Raw genomic sequence first — 10,522 nt, forward strand, 5'->3', positions numbered from 1 at the left:
TGCCCGGTGGCATGAACATTGAATTCTCCAATTTCAGGAAACTTGCTCCCGCTCTGTCCCTCACATTGATCTACCCATGCCCTCCTACACAGAGCGCAACACCAATTAGCCCCTTATCACGGATTTCTTCCCCCCACCTCCATCTATTCCATCTGCCCATCACCCACACACTCCTTCCCCTACTGTTTGCTGCTGCCCACCCTATCTCCCTTATTTGGTTCACCTTCCTTTCCCAACAGATACAATAATAAGATTCCACTTATCACCATCCCCACCTATATAGAATAGTGAGACTAATATGTAGATATTCCCAGCTCCATGAACAATACAATGTGAGATCAATGGGTATCTATGAAAGAATTGATACTGTCCATCAGACTTTCAAGGGGCAGGCAGCTGAGCTCACAATTACATCTATTGCAGACCCATGCAGATTGCAACAAGGGACAGAGTACGTTAAATTTTACTGTATCTTGCCATCAGTTTAACATATTTGGGCACAATTTTACATTCTTCCAAAGACTACAAAACATCTGACCCATGATGAGCAGTGCAACAACATAACTGCTGGTGTATGCCGTGCAAGTGGAAAAGTTGGCGAAAACTCAAGGTAACGTGGTCCAGTGGATTTGCACACTATCGGAAGGTTCAACCCCTAGTCAGGGACTTGACCACATAATCAGAGCAATGCTCTAATCCTTTACTTATGGAGCACAGCACTGTCAGAAGTATCATTTTCCAGATAAAATGACAAACACTATCTACCATCTCAAATCCTGTAACATTATTTCATTGATTTCTCTCCCATCTATTGGAGTTCCTCAAAGATGTGATTGGTCAGAGGGAAAAGGGAAACCCTTGGATATTTGAACTTCCAGCAAATGTCAGTAAAGTCCTGCAGAGGAGGTTAATCAACAAGGTCAGAATTTGGACCCAATATTCTGCCATGGATTGAAAATTGGTTATTAGACAGAAAGGAATGAATGGGAAGAAGTAAGTCATTCTTAGCTGGATGGAGAAGTAACAAATGCGTTCATCATCATCATTATGTGCCGCGTCGTATGACATGGATGATCATGGTCTTCCAATGACTATAATTGTTCTTGGCAATCTTTTCTACATAAGTTGTTTGCCATTGCCTTCTTCTGAGTAGTACCTTTACAAGACAGGTGACCACAGCCATTATTAATACTCTTCAGAAGTCGGTGGTCCCATAACCAGGACCCCTCCTCCTTCCCTTTCTCCTATGATCCACTCTCCTCTCCTATTGGATTCTTTTTTCTTCAGCCCTTGACCTTTCCCATTAGCTGGATTAACCTATCACCTCCAGCTAGCCTCTTTCCCCTCTCCCACCTTTATTCTGACATCTGCCCCCATCCTTCCCCGTCCTGAGGAAGAGCTTCTGCCCAAAACATCAACTATCTATTCTTTTCCATAGATGCTGCCTGACCCGCTGAGTTCCTCCAGCATTTTCTGTGTGTGTTGCTTGTAATATGCACCAACTGCTCATATCCACCACCTGCTAACATGGCTTGATGTGACCCTGACTGGGAGGCTAAGCAGGTGCTACACTTCGTCCAAGTGTGACCTGCAGGCTAGCGGACGAAAGGAGCACCTAACACCTTCTTTGGTCGAGACGTATCTCCATCCAAACCTGAGAGGTATATCAGGGATTAATGCTTGGACCACAGCAATTCACAGTTTATGTAAACAATTTAGCCAAAATTTGCTAACAAAATGGAATCCCAAGTAGAGAGGAAAATGTAAAAGTCTTTATGGACAAGCTGAGGGAAACAGTGAGACCATTGCAAATGGAATATAGTATGTGAAAAATGTGAGGTTGTGCACAGAACTGCAGAAAGAGTATTAAATGGTGAGAGGTGGTTAGTTGGTTTTGATGTTATACAACCTGTTTATGCTTATACATCAGTCACTGAAAAATAACATGCAAATGCAGCAAGTAATTCAGAGCGTGAATGGTATGTGAGCCTTCTTGCAAGGGGATTTGAATGTAGAAACAAGTGAGTCTTACTGGAATTGTACAGTGCCTTAGTGAGAATGCAACTGGATTACAGACTATATTTTTGGTCTCTGTACTTAAGAAAGAATGTACTTGGGGATCAACTTGTCACAGAGAATGAAGTGAAGAATCAGAATCAGGTTTAATATCACCGGCATATATTATGAAATTTGTTAACTTAGTGGCAGCAGTACAATGCAATACATGATAAAATAAATTAATAAATGGATTACAGTAGGTATGCATATGCATATTAACTATTTAAATTCAGAATAGTAGTGCAAAGACAGAAGTTAAAAAAGTGAGGTAGTGTTCATGGGTTCCAATGTCCATTTAGAAATTGGAAGGCAAAACGGAAGAAGCTTTTCCTGAATCGCTGAGTGTGTGCCTTCAGGCTTCTGTACCTCCTTCTTGATGGTAACAATGAGAAAAGGGCATGTACTGGGTGAAGGGGGTCCTTAATAATGGACACTGCCTTTTTTAAAAAAAAATTAAAATTAGTTTTTCAAAACATTTTACAAAATTAAAAACCCCAAATCCCAGTGGGGAGCATTAATACAGTGCAAGATTAAGCATACAATAACAATATGCTACAAACGAAGAGAATTTAACAAAAAAGCACCTAAATTAAAGACAAGTGAGCTTAGTGTCCTCCCCAATCCCCACAACACAAGAAAAAAACAACAACAACTCCAGACCAACCACCACACAATATAGAGAGTATAAGTCAGGACAGTCAAACTCCCAGACTGTGAATACACTTAGTAACAGAGGATAATAATGCCTACTACCAGAAAAAAAAGAAAAAGGGAGCTGAAAGCAAGGGACCGAAAAGAAGAAAAAAAAACAAACAAAAAAAAAAAACCCTAGTCAAGAGGAAGGTTATGAAAGTACTCGATGAAAGGTCCCCAGACCTTATGGAACTTTAGATCCGAATTAAGAACTGAATAATGAATTTTTTCGAGGTCCAAGCAGGCCATAATGTCGTTAAGCCATTGCGCATGAGTGGGCGGGGCAACATCTCTCCATCTGAGGAGGATCAAGCGTCTCGCCAGGAGAGAGGCAAAGGATAGTATTCGGCATTTGGTCGGACCCAGACATAAATCTGTCTCGCCCCAAAAACCGAACAGAGCAATTAAGGGGTTAGGTTCTAGGTGCTGATTCAGAATACCTGATAATGTAGTGAAGACATCTTTCCAGAATTTCTCCAAGCTAGGACAGAACCAGTACATGTGGATGAGAGAGGCCACGCCCCTCTTGCATTTATCGCAAAGCGGACTAATGCCAGGGTAGAATCGAGATAGTTTAGATTTAGACATATGAGCTCTATGAACAATCTTAAACTGTAAGAGGCAATGGCGAGCACAAAGGGAGGTTGAGTTGGACACTGCCTTTCTGAGGCACTGCTCCTTGAAGATATTTTGGATACATACTACGGAGGCTTTTCCCTGTAGTTCATTAGAATAGCTCTGAAGGTGCTGGATTTGCCATATGTGGAGAGATTGAGTAGACAATGTCCTTAAGAGTTGCAAAGAATGGGAAAAAATTTCATCAAAACTTTAAAATTTGTTAAAGGCTTGACAGGCTAAATACAGGGATCGAAGAACCTACTGTCAAGAAGCACAATTTGAAAATGAGTAAGTCATTAAAAAAAGTGATTTTTTTTCACTCTGAAAATCATGTATCTATGGAATGCTTTACCCTGAGGACTGTGGTGCCTGTGTTCATTCAAAACAGATTGATAGAGGGATTCAAAAGATGAGGGGATAGTAACGGAAAGAAGCTGTGGTGTTAAATGGCAAAATAGGCTCAAAGGGCTGGATGATCTGCCTCCATCTATTTCTATGTTCTCATAAAAAGTGTAATGGAAATGAAACCTTACTTTTTTAACTTTCCTTTTACAATAATAATCAAAAGAGGAAAAAAACTGACAGTCAATAAATCAGTTTGTGTATTTAATGTATTGGGAAGGCAGAGTGCACTCTGTCAAATTCTGCTTAAATAAACTCTTCAAGGGCTTTGCAGAAGAATTGCTCACAAGTCTAATTCTTAATTCTCAATCACAGTCAGATTAAATGCCAGGTGCACAGATGGGTTTTGAGGCTCCTTAATCCAATAATCAATTTAATTAATCCTAATTCTCATTCCCTTTATTAAGTTTCTGTTATCCAGCCACCTCTCTATAGCAAAAATTTTATACAAACAGTCATTCCCCAGGACAGTCCTTCAAGGAAGATTTTTTTTATCACCACCTCACTGCTTTAAGGTTAGTGCTGTGATTTATGTCACTAATGTCTGATGAAATCCCTCAGCTACCTTTGTGAAACTTCAATTAATATTAAGACAGAGTTTATTAATGCAAGTTAAGAATATAAGGAGTCGGAGCAGGAACAAACCTTGTAGACCTCAAGCCTATTTATCTGTTTAATAATATTATGACAGATCTTTTGCCACAATTTCAATTTCCCATTCTGTCTCCCAGGACTCATTTGTGTTTGATTTTGCTGTTAGAACTGGAGCTTGTTTCATAAAATGGTGGTTTCCTATTGCCCTAACCATGTTGTCTTTCTTTCCTCAATCTACTTCTCCAACCAAGTTTATGTTATTGCCCCTGTAAACCTTCTTTGGATAATTTACTTCATTACAGGTGCTACAGAATTGCTTTTTTTCGTGACGTGGATGCTCTAAACTGCCATATATTATGGATTTGTTGGCTTGTGAGGGGCCAGTTTTTGCCATGTTATTTCATTGTTGGCATTAATCACCAACCCAAACTCTAAAATGTGTGAATGGAGGATACCAGAACCTTAGGAGTCACAGTCATAGAGAGCTAAAAAGGAGAAACATAATCTTTGGCCCACTGATTCTGCAGTGACCATTAACCACCATTTACGCTAATCCCAGAATGATTTTGATTGTTTGTTCAAGGAATGGGAAGAGAATCTTCATCCCTAATTGCCCCTGCGAGATTCAGAGATTTTAAGAACCTGAAGACAATAACCAGATGAAGAACATTCTTGGCCTGAAATGTTGACTGTTTATTCCTCTTAATAGATGTTGCCTGATCTGCTGAGTTCCTCCAGCATTTTATGTGTTGCCCTGGATTTCCAGTTTCTGAAGAGTCTCTTATTTTTATAAACACATAGTTATAACAACACACACGAAGCCATTCTGCCCATTGTCTCCATGTCAGTATTAGGGGAGGATTCCCATTAATTCCATTTTCCCCATCCTTATCTTCTTGTCCTGTGCAACTTATTCTGTCAATATGCCCATCATCTCCCTATTGATTCATTTTCCCATTAACTAGAGAGTGATAATTTACAGTAACCAGTTAACTTATCGGATTATTTTTGAAATGTGGGGAAAAATGGAGCACCTAGAGGAAACATACTGTCACAGGAGAAAGTGTATGGGCCCAATGTTCTATCACCATCCATTTTGGGGCCAATTGATTCCCCAGGTGAGCTGTCACACACTACTTAGTGGATTCCGACTTCCATGGGCACCATCCTGCTGTCCATATCAACCAACACCTTTTGTCTAGCCTGATGACCATCAGCATTAGGTACCTTGTCATGACAGTCATGGGGGATTTCAATATGCAAGTAGATTGGGAAAATCAAGATGTTGCTGGATTGTGAGAGAAGGAATTTGTAGAATGCCTATGAGATGGCTTTTGAGGTTGAGCTCACTAGGGAAAAGGTAATTCTGGATTGGAAATTGTGCAATGAACCAGATTTGATTAGGAGCTTAAGGTAAAGGAATGCTTAGGAGGCAGTGATGCATAATATGATATAATTCATCTTGCTGTTTGGGAGGAGGAAGCTAAAATCAGATGTATTAGTATTACAGTGGAGTAAAGGGAACTACAGAGGCATGAGAGAGGAGCTGGCCAAACTTGATTGGAAGGGGCACCATCAGGGATGATGGCAAAACTGGAGTTCCTGGGAATATTTTGCAAGATAGATGCACCTCAAAGAAGAAGAAATATTCTAAAGGGAGGATGGCAAAACTGGAGTTCCTGGGAATATTTTGCAAGATAGATGCACCTCAAAGAAGAAGAAATATTCTAAAGGGAGGATGGCAAAACTGGAGTTCCTGGGAATATTTTGGAAGTTGCAAGATAGATGCACCTCAAAGAAGAAGAAATATTCTAAAGGGAGGATGAGGCAACAATGGCTGATAAGGGAAGACAAAGACAGCATAAAAGCAAAGGGAGTACATAAAATATCGCAAAAATTGGTGGGAAACTGGAGGACTGGAAAACTTTTAAAAACCAATAGAGGGCAACTTAAAAAAAAAAACTAAAGAGAGAAAAGATGAAAGACATCAAAGGTTGTGGGGAGAAGACAAAATAATGGGTTTGAGAGAGATAATAAATCTGCTATGATGGAATGGCAGAACAGACTTGACAGGTCAAATAACCTAATTCTGCTCCATACAGTCAGCACCCATCAAGGTCTCATAGTTGGAATTGAACTCATTTTAAATTTCTTATCCAGATCTACTGAAGAAGTAATCGAGTAGTAATTTACTGGTAAGCAATTATCATGATTATATTGCTGAGTTACTTATCCAACAATATAACTGCAATATCACAGGCAGTAGCCCTACTAACTTCTGTGCAACATGGGTATGCTGTTTGTCTACATGCTCTTTTATTCCATTCTTTTTCCCAAGACATTTTTCCCCTTTCACAGATATTATTCACAGGCAAAATGATCCCAAGAACAAAGCCTCCGTCAAATCCCTTTAAAGGTACCCTGTCAGTTCTAGGTAAATCAGCAAGAATCACACCAGGATTTGGAGGGTGAAATTATAAGGATGGGTTGCATACAGTGAGCCAGAAGGTATTGTGATTCTATGTTGAACTTAGAAGAATTAGGTTGTGGTAATGGATGAAGGGGAGGACTGAATCTAATGAGTGCAAGATGGACGCAATCAGGATAATGGAGACAAACTCATTCTCTGCTTGTGAGAGATAAGGCCTCCAAGAGGACCACAACCTAGCTGTGGTTTGGAGCTTGCGTGCCTCAATGACCTGGAAAGCTATGCTGGCTGGAATCAGGGCTTTATGCTTTGGCTCATGGTAGGGTCATCCATGCCAAACAGGTCAAAGAGGCCAGACTAAGACTGGTCCAGTGGTTCTCCAGGTTTGGGGGTTCAGCTGATGGCTAACAACATGGACTGGTCAACTGAAACAGCAATGAAGAATTCTTCTCCATCTGCGTGCAATGGCATTCCTGAGTTTTCACTTGGGACTTGCATGGCTGACAGTAGTGAAAACTGAGAGAAAGCTACTGATATTATAAAGGTAGCCCTGTACACTGCCAAGACCAAGACCAAAATTGGTATCTGGGCCAAGGACAGACAGAGATGGAGGACCTTCATTGCTGCTCTAGACGTCAGTGGTATATCGGGCAGTAAGTAAGTAAAAGAGCCTAGGAAAAGGAGGACTTGCCTTGTGATCTGAGCTAGGCCGTCCTGGAAGAGAACAGAAATTTCCTCAAATGGCGAAAGATGAGGAGAATATGGAATATTCTCCTCCTAAAAGGTTTCAGTTGTGAGTGGAACTGAAGTGACATTTTCAAGACTGGGAGTGGGACAATTTTTATTGGGTAAAGGATAAATACTAAAGATGGAGTTAAAAGTAAACCATGATTTAATTTAACTGCAGAGCAGAAATGATGGGCTGAGTGGTCGACTCCTGTTATTTTATTCAATCACTGACAAAAATGCAATTTCACTCCATTTAGACACAAGCAGATGAACTGATAAATAGTTTATGGCTAAAATGTATGATGTTCAAGGAAACATAAAAAGGATTTTAAGGATGTTTAATGAAACTGAAATTGTGGGCCCATTAAGTGGAGAAGATTCCCTCAGAGGAAACCATGGGGAATTACAAATAACCAGCACCAAGATCTCTGTAATGGACAGGGGCCATTTCTGTTCCCGTGCATATGAAATGTTGTGTCATAAATCCTCCCTGCCCTGCCTCCTCTCCAGTAAACCTCTTCACCCACCCCGGTTTCCCCAGTCTTTTTTTTTTGCTTCTTCCTAAAATCCTTCTTTATCTTTCTTTTTCCTCTTGTTCCCACACACCTCCCAGCACTTCTTTTCTGCTCTGTCCCTCAGATTTCCCTTGCCTTTCCCCTTAAGAATAGGTGATCTAACATCAGGGACATATATACTGAATGGTGCCAGAGAAAGGCAATATCATGAAGGATCCTAAACTAGAGAAAGGCCAATATTGAAGGTATCTGGCAAATGTGGATTGGGAAAGGCTGCTTTCTGGCAAAGGTGTGCTTGGTCAGTGGAAGGCTTCAAAATTGCAATTTTGAGAGTACAAAGGTTGTATGTACCTGTCAGAATAAAAGGTAAAACATTGGTTTTCAAGAGATATCGAGGCCCTGGTTAAGAAATAAAAGGAGGTGCATAACAGGTAATAGGCAGGAAGGAATAAATGAGATGCTTGTAGAGTACAAGAAATGCAAGAGAACACTTAAGAAGTAAACCAGGATGGCTGAAAGAAGGCAGGGTTGGTCTTACACAGAGAATGGTAGGACTCCTCAGGAGTGTGGTAGAACAAAGGGATTTGGGAATACAGGTCCATAATTCATTGAAAGTGGCATCATGGGTAGATAGGGTCATAAAGAAAGCTTTTGGCACATTGGCTTTCATAAATCTAAGTGTTGAGTACAGGAGGTGGAAAGTTATATTGAAGTTGGTTAAGACATTGGTGAGGCCTAATTTGGAGAATTAGGTTTTGGTCACCTACCTACAGGAAAGATATAAACAAGGTTGAAAGATTACAGTGAAAATTTACAAGGATATTACTGGGACTGGAGGACCTGAATTATAAGGAAAGTTTGAATAGGTTTGGACATTATTATTTGGAATGTAGAAGATTGAGGGGATATTTGATATTTGATAGTGGTATACAAAATTATGAGTGGTATCGAAAGGGTAAATGCAAGCAAGCTCTTACCACTGAAGTTGGGTGGGACTACAACTGGAGGTTATGGGTTAAGGGTGAAAGGAGAGAAGTTTAAGAGGAACATAAGGGAAAGCCTCTTCACTCAGAGGGTCATGAGACTGTGAAACAAGTGGTGTATGTGATCATCAATGTTTAAGATAAATTTGGATAGGTATATGGATGGTAGTGTTATGGAGAGCTGTGGTCTCAGTGCAGGTTGATGGGAGTAGGCAGGTTAAATGGTTTGGCATGGACTAGATGGCCCAAAGGGCCTGTTCTGTGCTGTACTCTTCTAGGACTGTGACTCTATCCCACCCACCCTATTTATAGACTATATGACCCACTCCTGTCGGGGAAGGGCTACACACAGCATCCACATCAGGACCACTAGACTGAAAAACAATTACTTTCCCCAAGCAATCAGGCTGATCACCAGCCCTCCACCCCCCAATTCCACTACATACACATCATCTAGTGTCATTTTATGTGTATGCCATCAGTCTATGTATATAGCAGTTACTTGTACAATGTGTTTTATTGGATTGCTTTTATATATTTATTGTGTTTTCTTTTTTTATTGCATTCTTTATGCTTATTGTGTTTTTATGTTACATCAGATCCAGAATAACTATCATTTTGTTCAGCTGAATGTGAGAATTCAGCAAAGGAGAACCAATGTATTGGCAATGAAAGGGAAATTAGAGGATCAGTATAATCCAGCAAGAAGAGTGAACGCTTGCTGACTGTAAGAGCTTCTTTCTAAAGGAAAGGGTTATCTAAAATAAGTGAGGTCGCTTCAAGAGGGTGAACCATTACAAGGCATCAGACCTTGTTGGTGTACCTGGCCAGATACTGAAAACTGTGCCAACTATCTGGCTGGAGTGTTGAAGAACATCTTGAACCTCTTACTAACAAGAGAGTCCTGCCAAAGGCTTTTGGCCTGAAAAGTCGACAGTATTCTTTTTCCATAGATGCCGCCTGGCCTGTTGAGTTCCTCCGTGGGGGGGGGGGGGCGGGGTGTGTGTGTGTGTGTGTGTGGCTTGAACCTCACACTGTGGTCTGAGGTTCCCACCTGTTTCAAAAAGGTAGCAATCATACCAGCGCCCAAGAAGAACAAGGTAAGCTGCCTCCACAACTATCAACTGGTAGCACTCACAATGGAGTGCATCAAGAGGTTGGTTATGGCTAGAATTAACTTCCGCCAGGACCTGGACCCACTGTAATTTGCCTCCTGCTGCAACAGGTCTCCAGTGGATGCAATTTCGTTGTGCTTTGAAACACTTAGACAACAGTTTGTTTATTATTGATTATAGGTCAGCTTTCAAGACCAGCATTCCCTTAGTATTAATTACCAAGCTTCCATACCTGGGTCTCTGTTCCTCTTTCACAACAACCATTTACTCAACATCAGCAAAACCTAAGAGCTGATTATTGACCACAGCAGGAGGAAACTGGAGGTCCATTAGCCAGTGCTCATCAATTGATTGAAGGTGGAAAAGGTCAGTTGCTTAGAATTCCTT

This window comes from Hemitrygon akajei, chromosome 7 (assembly GCF_048418815.1).
Source record: "Hemitrygon akajei chromosome 7, sHemAka1.3, whole genome shotgun sequence".
NCBI lineage: Eukaryota > Metazoa > Chordata > Chondrichthyes > Myliobatiformes > Dasyatidae > Hemitrygon > Hemitrygon akajei.